Source organism: Puntigrus tetrazona, chromosome 13 (assembly GCF_018831695.1).
Source record: "Puntigrus tetrazona isolate hp1 chromosome 13, ASM1883169v1, whole genome shotgun sequence".
NCBI lineage: Eukaryota > Metazoa > Chordata > Actinopteri > Cypriniformes > Cyprinidae > Puntigrus > Puntigrus tetrazona.
Genome location: NC_056711.1, coordinates 22,820,401 through 22,831,513, shown reverse-complemented (window position 1 = coordinate 22,831,513; position 11,113 = coordinate 22,820,401). Strand labels below are relative to the sequence as shown.

At 34.6% G+C, this 11,113-nt stretch overlaps 1 pseudogene; it reads left to right on the top strand.

The window, feature by feature from the left end:
* The first annotated feature begins 989 nt into the window (after positions 1-989).
* LOC122356568 lies at positions 990-10,892 on the top strand (annotated as a pseudogene).
* Positions 10,893-11,113: the final 221 nt, after the last annotated feature.

The window sequence follows — 11,113 nt, the reverse complement described above, 5'->3', positions numbered from 1 at the left end:
TAAACTCTCTACTCCTTTCTCATGTTTACGTGTTTTGAGATGAATGCTGAGAGATTGTTTGGAGGACAATAGCATTTCCCTAAAAACCTCCTGTTCCTTGACAACAAATCATATAAACGACGCCCCCGTGAAATCTGGAAAACATGCAGGAACCTCTCGAGATGTGACTCATCTGAAGTCTTCAAGACTTTTTAAAGTCATATTTCATTTATTACATGTGCCTCCAACACTTTTTTTGTGAAACACATGTGTTTTTATGATTTTTCTATTTTTTATTTTTATAGCATTATGAATATAAGAACCTTCACCTATCACTAATTCAGAATAAGCCGCTGTTGATATTTTTTCCTGCCCAAAAATGCTTAATATTTACATAAAATCATCACTAAACTTTGCGCGATTTAACCCGTAGAGGGCAGTGAAGCTTTCAAAAAGTACAAATTAAACTAGCGCTTCGACCACATGAGAAAGACATTAAAAAAACTTTGACAGAAAGTCAACAGTTGTGAAATAACAGGTCAAAATTGTCCAAAAAGTGAAAATGATGACTATAATTCATAATTTCGATATAGAAATGTTACATTATGGCAGTATTATATAAAACATTATTTATTATTAAGTAAAAAAAGTGTTTTCAAAATTGAAAATAAAAAATTATAAGATAAAAACTATTTTTATAATGATATAAAAATACTCTTACTACATAAATCAACTTTAGATATTCTGTCATAATTTTGACGTTGTTATCTCATAACTTTTTATGACATAATTAAGATTTACCAGAGCGTTGTTTTTGTGTGTGTGGCGAAAATTGTCTGTATTTCACATTTAATTTAATTTAATTAGTTTATTTCCTGCATTTCCCCGAAAGACGTTATTTTTGTGACGGTAACAACAGTACAACCTCGCTCTCTGCCCGTAGATATCCATTACATTCGTCAGACGGAGCAGGACTTTTATTTTGTGTGTTTCTGTCACGTTGTGTTTATAATCTGCACTGCTTCCGGCTTCACGCTACCTAAACAAACTTCAGCATGTTTGCACGTCAAATGTGAGTTTATATTTATCGAACGCTCACGAACACAGCGATCATTTATTTATATTTTAAAGCATGGTTTATCCTGTGTATCAATTTGGCGAATGGTGTCTGTCATTAGCTGTTTCCGGTTATAAAAGGTTGAAATGGTTAGTGTAGCTATAGCCGACCGGCTAACTCACTCTTACTAGAATGAAGTTATAAGAACATTAAATTATATCTGCACTATTTACCTCTTTTTCAAAAATCAGTTTTATTTTTTATTCAGTAATTTGATATCTGCATCTTAACACGAAGTGATAGATACACGAGGCGATCGATTAATGATTTTATTTCATTTAATTTTTATTTCAACACATGAAGTGCTTTGTACCTAATGTGTACAAAGTGTACTAGAACTTTCTTTGGTAATGCCATGGTAACATTAGTTTTTATTATATGTCCAACTTCATTGTTTATTTTTATGTGCAACTTTAACCCTTTGATGTATGAAGGATGAAATCATAGAGAAAAACGAATCCTTATGTTGGTGTTTTATATATACAAGGGTAATAAAAAATAATATACAAATAATATACAAATATTATATTATATATATATATATATATATTAATTGTTCAAAATCCCATTATGTTATCCTGTGTGCTTAAGATGTTTTCTTTTCTTTCTACATTTATAGTAAGAGCTTTGTATTATGTTTTAATTTTGGTATAGCATTATAATACTATTAGTATTAATATAAATTATACTGCTATTAGTATTAATATAAAACTAAAAGGTTTTTATTTAAAAAAACAAACAATCCATTGTATAGTTCACATTTTAGGTCTAATACTAATACAGTCGTTTTTAGCAAATTTTCATAGAAATGGTATGAACATCATTCAGTGAAAATTGTGGTGACCTTAATTAATAATCACAATCACAATTACAAAGGAATATTATGTGCAGACATATTATGTAATTAGTCATATAGTAACTCTAAATTACTTTTATTATATATATATATATATATATATATATATATATATATATATATATATATATATACAGATTTATTTATATATATATATATATATATATATATATATATTTATAGTAACTTTATTTGCCCATACATGTATACAATATGCAATATAAATGTTTTGATTAATTCAAGTAAATGTAAAGTCTTTATCATTCGCAGGCATCTGCACTGAAGACACCACTGTCCTGCCATGTCGAGCGGCTATAAGCCAGATATCCTGTGGTCTCCTCATCACGCTGACCGCTATGTGATCTGCGACACCGAACTCAGTCTGTATCGGATCGGACCCGCGAAGCTCGGAGACCAAAGCTGGCGCCTTCCACTCTCTGAGGAGACGGCGGCCACTCTGCTGGCCATCAACTCCGACACCCCGTATATGAAATGCGTGGCCTGGTATCCCAAACAAGAGCCGGAGTGTTTGCTGGCCGTCGGACAGGCCAACGGCAGAGTCGTCCTGACCAGTCTGGGACAGAGCCACAACTCCAAATGTAAGGAGCTGGTGGGTAAAGAGTTCGTGCCCAAGCACGCCCGACAATGCAACACGCTGGCGTGGAACCCGGTGGACAGTAACTGGCTGGCGGCTGGTCTGGACAAGCACCGGGCTGATTTTTCCGTTCTCATATGGGACATAAGTAGTAAGTTTTCTCCCGAGGCGGTTCCTGCCGAGAAGGTTCGTCTCTCTGGAGACGTGGACTCGGGGTTGGTGGTGACCAAACCGCTGTACGAGCTCGGACAGAACGACGCGTGCCTTTCTCTTTGTTGGCTCCCTCGCGATCATCAAAAGTTACTCCTTGCAGGGATGCACCGAAACCTGGCCATCTTCGACCTGCGCAACACCAGCCAGAAGACGTTTGTGAACACCAAAGCCATTCAGGGCGTATCGGTGGACCCTCACTTCCAGGATCGCGTCGCGTCCTTCTTCGAAGGCCAGGTGGCCATCTGGGATTTGCGCAAATTCGAAAAACCGGTCTTCACCTTAACCGAGCAGCCTAAGCCTTTGACCAAAGTGGCGTGGTGTCCCACTCGCATGGGCCTGCTGGCCACGCTCACGCGGGACAGCAACATCATCCGGCTGTACGACATGCAGCACGCGCCCATGCCGTTCGGCGACGAGGTGGAGCCCACCATCATCGAGCGCAGCGTGCAGCCCTGCAGCGAGAGCATCCTCAGCAGCTTCGCCTGGCATCCGTCCGCTCAGAACCGCATGGTGGTGGTGTCTCCCAACCGGGTCATGAACGACTTCACCGTCTTCGAGCGCATATCGCTGGCCTGGAGCTCCACCACGGCGCTGATGTGGGCGTGCGGGCGGCACCCTGCACGAGTGCGCGGAGGACGGCGGTCAGGGACCGCCGCTGCCGAGAAGGACATCGCCACTAAGATGAGGGAGCGAGCGCAGTCGCGTTGCACGGCCACGACACCACGCAGGTTTGGAGGAACCATGTGCTGGCCGGAGAAGACGACCCGCAGCTGAGGTCGCTCTGGTACACCCTCCATTATATCCTTCACTGCAGAGCGACTGAACCTTTCAAAGCATATAGTTACTGTTTAGTGTTTTCCTTCAAACTAAACTGAAACTAAATTAATTAATGTTTTGCTGTTTACTTGACTCTTGACTGATTATTATCATTATTACCTTTATTTTATTATATATACTAATACAACATAAATAAAATATATATTATATTATTAAATGTATAATAATATAATAATAATAATAATAATAATAGTATTATTACCATCATATATCATCATAATATAGTTTATAATATACATTCTATTGCAGTGTTATTTACTTATAAATTTTATTAGTAGGAATTGTAGAAGTATATAGTTTGTTTTAATATATGACTTTTGAATAGGCAGATTAATACTAATATATTGATATATATGTATACACACACACACACACACACACACACACACACACACACACACACACACACACACATATATATATATATATATATAAAATCCAGTATCCCAAAATATTACAAAAATCAATATAAAAGATTTGCAAAAGTTACATAAATTATGTAAAATAATATTGTGTATATATATATATATATATATATATATATATATATATATATATATATATATATACTTTTATATATTTACATATTTAAATTTTTTTATTACATTTTTTTATTAAATGGTCTGTGGCATCTGACATTGGAAGCTAGATTTTGATAAACAAAAATATATCGGTTTTAACAAAATATTGTTTTGAGAAATGTTCACAATTATTATGTTATCATTATTTCTTATTGTATTCTCTTTTATATGGTATTATTGTTCTATTTAAAATCTCTATATTTCCTATGCAAGTTTTACTTATGAAACAGTACACTGAAAATGTGGAGCAGAAGCAACAGAGCAATAAACAGTTGCTCATCTACTCAGGCATCAAAAACATTGTCAAGTCCAGCTCTGGTAAGTGCGAGCGACACAATATCTGTTCTGATCACTCTTTCTGTGAACATGATGATGATTGTTGTACAGATGAGCAGAAGTATTTGCTCTGTACAGTAGAAGTATTTCTCATAGATATCTGCTGAATGCCTCGGTCAGCCTCATGGTATCTGTCACCGGAGGCCCTCTGAAGAGATGTCTCTCTCTCAGGCACGACAGAGACACGACGCTGCTGGTCAGGTTCAGACAGGCAGACCGATGTGCCGCGGTACCACAGCGAGGAGCGCAGTCTGGCCCTGCAGCTGTGCGGCTGGATCGGTCGAGGGCCCGACATCGATGTGGAACCCTTCCTGAAGTCTCTGGAGCAGGAGGGCGAGTGGGAGAGAGCCGCTGCTGTCGCCCTCTTTAACCTGGACATCCGACGGGCCATTCAGATTCTTAACAAAGGAGCTTCAGCAGAGAAAGGTACAGGGCTGGAGGAACAGTGACCAGAAACGCACTAACTGGTCAACCACAAAATGTTTTTTTTTTTTTTGCATAAAAAAATTAAGCATTTTTAAAGATTTTATTGTGCATTTCTTTTTAATTTCGTTTTAGTGATAATAACACTGAATTATATATATATATATATATATATATATATATATATATATATATATATATATAATAAATACATTCATATATAACAAATACATATATATATATATATATATATATATATATATATATATATATATATATATATATATATATATAAAAAAAAATTCACATTTTCTGAACTGGACATATCAGTGTCACATTCAAAACATTTAACTGATGCTAAGCATTTTTAATGATATGACAAATAAAATAAAATAATAAAAATCCACTATATATTTAAATATATTGCATCTCTTATAAATTACCTATTTATTTATTAAAAGTTTTTTTTATATATTAGTGTATAAAAAGTATATATTTATTTTAATTTAAATTTTTGATATAATTATTATTTTAGTTTTAATTAATGATAACAACCCTGGTTACAGATGTATGAAATTCTATTTTTCATTTCTCCCTTATTTGAATAGAATTATGTATTATTATTATATATTAGAATAATATATATATTATTATATTAGTTATAATATATTCAATGTTACTTTGAAATGTCAGTGTCACGTCCAAATCTGATGCTGAATATTTTTTTAATGATATGTTCACCAATATTATAAATGTGTGCTACTTTGATACTGTTTTTACATATCAATATAACGCACAGTAGAAAGATTCATAACTAGATGCATAATAAATATACACAATATGAATCGATGAAAATAATATGCGTTAAAAAATAGCTTTATCGACTGATAACGATATATAATGTGTCTCTGTTGGTGAGTTATTTAAATTGGATCTAATCTGAACAATTCTGAGAAGCTCGTTCAAATAGAGATGGATGTTCGTGTTCCTCTAGGCTAGGGGATTTACAGGAAGTCCTGTCCTCGGATGAATGATAGAAGCACTGTGTGAAATCCAGGCTACAAATAAACACGGAACGCCATCCGCTGCCTGTTTGCAGTGATCCTTATATACTGATAAAATGACAAAAGCATGGATCGCATTGCACAATGATAGCTGTTATTATTAAATGCCCTAAAGCTGTTGATACATATGGTATATGGAGCTGTTTGCTTATCATTCATAATTGCCCGTTGTTTGGGTTTTAACTAAGCATAATTTGTTTTGGCTTTGGTAAACAGATCCAATCTTTTATAATCTTCATAAAGGAAGTGTTTTTCTTTTACAGATACTGCCATAAGGCTTTTATCTTGCGTTGTGTTTTGTTCGCACTCATCCAAATGGCATATATTGTTCTTTCTTCCTTAGAACACAAAGCGAGTGTTATTGATATCATATACTTAGTGCTGTCAAATGATCAATCACATAAAAAAAAAAAAACATTGTTCACATAATATATGACTGTGTACTGTATAAATTTATTTTGTTTATATAAATACACACGCATGTATATATTTAGGAATTATATGCTGTTTATATGTTAAATATATATACAATATAAAACGTAATAATATAAATGCGTATGCATGTAAATATTTGCAAAAAATAAACTGTTTTTATATATGTACTTAATAAATAAATGAATTATTATATATACTATATATATAAATGTTTTGTTTGCATTTGTGTACTTTATTTATATATATATATATATATATATATATATATATATATATATATATATATATATATATATATATATGAATATTAAATGTTTTGTTTATATATAATACACACATAAAACATTTGTTTTTCAATTATTTTTAGGTGTTTTTAAAAATTATATTTTTCCTTTTTTTCTTTTTTTTTTTTAAAATGTCTATGTTATTTATGTCTTTTTTTATTTTAGCTTAAAGTTAAATGGCTTAAAGTTAAATATATATATATATATATATATATATATATATATATATATATATATATATATATATATATATAATATTTCTTTATAATAAATTTAAATATTTCTTAATGTTTTTCTTGGTTTAAGATACCTCTAGTAACCTTTATCTCGTTGTGATCAGGTGATCTGAACCTGAACGTGGTAGCCATGGCTCTGTCGGGCTACACTGATGAGAAAAACTCCTGTGGAGAGAGATGTGCAGCTCTCTCAGACTCCAGCTGAAGAAGCCGCACCTGTGCATCATGTTTGCCTTCCTCACCAGTGAACCTGCACGCCTACGATGCCGTCTTGGTATGTTAACAAAAAAAAGCACAGTATCGTGCTTACAGGAATATTTAGTATTGCACCGAATTGAAAATATGCAGTTGTCAATATACCAAGGCTAATTATTGAATAAAAGCGTGTTTTGTGTTTTGTAGTATGAGAGTCGTGTGGCTGTCAGAGACAGGGTGGCATTTGCATGTATGTTTCTAAACGATGCTCAGGTAAGACCCGCCGCTCTTGAGTTCATCCAAGTCTCATCGCGGCGCTGTATAACGCACTGTCCATTTTCCTCTCTTAAGTTGCCTCGTTACATAGACAAGTTGACCAACGAGATGAAGGACGCTGGTAATCTGGAGGGCATCTTGCTGACGGGACTGACGAAAGATGGAGTGGATCTCATGGAGAGTTATGGACCGAACCGGAGACGTGCAGACGGCCAGTTTCTGCATGCTCAAAGTAAGTGAATAAATACAATAAATAAAGACAATCTTCTCTCGAATGGATGAAGTGGATGTTTGGGGTCAGAGACATTGGTCAGAGACATTGGTTATTATTACTAATATATTTTGTGGAAACCGTGATACCTTTTTTCCAGATTCTTTAATAAAAAGAACAACATCTATTTGAAATAGAAATATTTTGTAACGTCAGAAATGTCTTTGCTGTCACAATATAGTGCATGCTTGCTCAGCAAAAATATTGCTATAATAATATATAACTATATAAATAATTTTATGTTTATTAGATGGATAGGATGAATGTAATTGTTGTGCGTTTATGCATTTAGCAGACGCTTTTATCTAAAGTGACTTGAAAAAGAGTAGCAAAAGCTATTTAGTCAACGTGTATTCGTAATATACGTTGATAGGTTTAACAGACAGCTAGATTAGACGCAAGCGAGCTAGAGGAGAGAAATGCTGAGAATGAAAGAGGCGCGTGTTTTGTTAAAGCAGGAAAACCGATGTGGATTGAGCTCTACCTGAGTGTGTTAAATGTTGATTTATGTGGTGTTCGTGGCGGCAGGGCTCCCCCAGGAGAGGTGCTGAAGGACCTCGGGTGCAGTGCTGGATCGAGAACTATCGTAACCTGTTGGACGCCTGGAGGTTTTGGCATAAACGAGCTGAATTTGACATACATAGGAGCAAATTGGATCCCAGCTCAAAACCACTCGCACAGGCTAGAATCAAGTTGTTTTTATTTCTGGCGGTTGTTAAGTCTTGATCACTGACGCATTTGTATCAGTCAGACTCAATACTAGTGGTCTGTATATATATATATATATATATATATATATATATATATATATATATATATATATATATATATATATATATTTTTTTTTTTACTTAATTTTAAATACTGTAACAATACTGTATATTGATTAAGATTTAGTGCATCCCTAACTTGGGTATTTACTTAACATATCATGAATTAATAGCATACTTAATCTTACATTTTAAATTGACTATTTTTAATTTTATAACAGTAAAATTGTAAAAGTAAATATTGTAATTGATCTAAACAATGTTTGTTTATATATATATATATGTATATATATATATATATATACACACACACACACACACACACACATATATATATATATATATATATATATATATATATATATATATATACACATACATATTTGTATTCTCGTGTTTTTACTATTATTTAAAAGATTCTAGATTTATTTAAAATGTATTATTTATTTAAAATTTTTAATTCAAATTTTCTAATGAAATATTTGAGTGACTTATAATAATTATAATATTCTTTACATTTTTTGTGTGCATCTCTAACTTCGCTATTTAGTTAATATGTATAATAAATACATACAATTCTTTGTACCAATGTGTTTTTATGCTGATTTCTTCTATTATTTTCACGTCTGTTCTGTGCAGGTGTTTGTGAGCTGTAACTTCTGTGGAAAGTCTATATCATACAGCTGCTCAGCGATGCCTCATCAGGGCCGTGGATTTAGTCAGTACGGGGTCAGCGGTTCACCCACCAAGTCAAAGGTCACCAGTTGCCCTGGTTGTCGTAAACCACTACCACGCTGTGCCCTCTGCTTAATGAACATGGGCACACCGGTGTCCAGCTGCCCAGGTAACAGACGGATGGGTCCTTCAAAGTTCTTCTCGATATACGATACCATAATGTAAACGTTTTCAGTTCACTTGCGAGACTCATCTCATCCATCTCATCAGGCACAGGAAAAGCAGATGAGAAAGCTGATCTCACACGAGACAAAAAGCTTGCACAGTTCAATAACTGGTTCACCTGGTGCCACAACTGCCGGCACGGGGGTCACGCGGGTCACATGCTCAGCTGGTTTAGGTAGGACTCAGTATTCATCCATATTGTCGCATTTATTTGATGATCTCATAAATTCAAATATAGGTTATACTTTTATTCAAAAAGGATGTATTAAATTGATCAAAAGTGACAGCAAAGACATTTATGGCGGTACAAAGGATTTCTATTTTTATATAAATTATTTGGAAACTCTGATTTATCGAAGCATGCTGAAATAAAGAAATATTATAGTTTCTTGAAAATCTGCATATTAGAATGATTTCTGAAGGATCGTGAGACATTGAAGACGCTTAAAAACACCTTTAGCATTAAAGCAATAAATAACTATTTAAAATGCATTCCAAAAGTTATTTTGAACCGTGAAAATATTTCACAATATTGACAACATTTCACTGCGTTTGGACCAAAGAAACGCAACCTTGGCAAATATAAAAGTGCTCTTTGAAAAATGTTTCCAACCTCAATCTTTTGAACTGCAGTGTATAGTATTAACTGTAAAGTGCACTTATATTGTGTTTTCTTGCAGAGATCACAGCGAGTGTCCCGCTTCGGCCTGCACCTGTAAATGCATGCAGCTGGACACCACAGGCAACCTGGTGCCTTCCGACAGCGTATAAAGGCTTTTCTGCCTTAACTTAAATCTCCCACAGAAACTACTAGAAACCAACTACCAACATTAGTACTGTAAGCGTCAACGGCAAAGCTCTCACAGTTTCCAAAGTTAAAGAAGAGCTCATGTGTCTTTTCCGAATTGATCTGCGTACCTCACTGGCATTGAAGTTGACGACAGGTGCTCTATTGTCACGGGAACTAAAGCAGTTAGACTGTTAGGGTTATGTTACCAATGATTAACTCAGCCACCCACAGGCAGTGGTGTTTTCTCAGAGAGAGAACCCATGAGAATGTCTGACCTATGCATTTGTGGTCCAGCATCAGGAGTGTCTATGAATAAAACAATTTCAGTGTCAACGTTAGAGGCGTGGAAAGAGATTTAACCTGAGGATGCATGTAAGGAATGTTTTGTTTGTGTCTTGGAAAGTGCTTTCACACGATCCGTCGCTACTTCCACTACTCGCCTTTGAGTTCAGTTTTATTATTCTGTATTTATTGCATATTACTCCACATACCACACCGAACCTCAGTTGAAAATTCGATTTGTCACGGATCTACGTCACATCTGTTCAGTTTGTTTTAAAAATTGCTTTTAACAAATAACACAAAGTGATTTTTGTTGTCGATTAACATTAGCTCTGGCTGAGTGTTGCATTTTCGGATCCCGAGGGTAATGCTGTTTTGAAATGCTTACCTTAATTTATTGCACAATCAATGCAACAACTTAACATCCTAACTATTGTGTGCTTATTTTTGGACAAGCAAAAGTACTTGCGTCGACGATTAATGTTATTAAACCATTTTTGAAGGAGTTTTGAATGCGGTGTTTTCATTATTCAACTAAATGAGATGTTTTGGTTTAGTGAACTGTGACGAAGATATGCAGATATGATATGAAGTTATGATGAAGATAAGCAGAAATGAACAGTTCAGAGCAAGTTTGAAATTTTTACTGTGTGGCGAAGTCATAGTTCACCAA